The sequence below is a fragment of the Arachis hypogaea genome, chromosome 10 (genome assembly GCF_003086295.3).
Source record: "Arachis hypogaea cultivar Tifrunner chromosome 10, arahy.Tifrunner.gnm2.J5K5, whole genome shotgun sequence".
NCBI lineage: Eukaryota > Viridiplantae > Streptophyta > Magnoliopsida > Fabales > Fabaceae > Arachis > Arachis hypogaea.
This window is the reverse complement of record NC_092045.1, coordinates 2,306,946-2,307,840: the sequence shown is the minus strand read 5'-3', so window position 1 is coordinate 2,307,840 and position 895 is coordinate 2,306,946.

The window sequence follows — 895 nt, the reverse complement described above, 5'->3', positions numbered from 1 at the left end:
TTTTGAAAAAAATAATAAAATATAAATAAAACTTCTCTAATAATGTTTAACTATGATATAACTTTTCTTAATCTAACCTAAATTTTATTAACCTAATCAACTAATTATGGTATAACTTTTTTATAAATTATAAAAATTATTAGAAAAGTTTTATTTTATATTTTATTATTTTTTTCCAAAAATTTAAGAAAATAAGAAAGAGAAAATTTTGAAAATTTTAAATTTTTTGTACCTTTTGAATTTTTTTTATTTATTCTTTGTCTTTTGAAATTTTTTTATTTTGAAATTGAAATTGATTAATAAATATATAATTTGAAAAAAAAAGTTATATCATGATTAATTAATTAAATTAAAAAAATTTAGGTTAGACTAAAATTAAAATTAATCATGATATGTTAATTAATTTTATTTCAGTTAATAATGAGAGGATATATCACTAGAAGTAATTTACCCTCTAATTTAGAGATGGTTAGATAATATTCACCTTTATAAATTATATAGTTATTATATTTAATATTATTTAATTATTTTAAAGATAATTAAAAATATTGTCATTCAAAATAATTACTTTTAAAATTTGATTTTCTACTATAGTTTCTATTTATAAACTTAAATTATTATATTATCTTTTCATTAACAACTTAAGTAAAAGAGAAATAAAAGCAAAAAGAGATATTTTATAAAGATGAAATATAGGTTTTCAACTTTTGGACCATCAACTTCAGGTAATTGATCTTTTTGTCAAACTATTCTCCTTTAAAAAAAATTTGCAATTTCAATATTCACATATAAGTGGAAGTGGGAAACCTCCATCTCTTCCCTACACTTTGCATACATCCTTGCCAATCCAAAAAAAATTCATAGAGCAATAATAGTAGTAGTCTTTAGGTAAAGT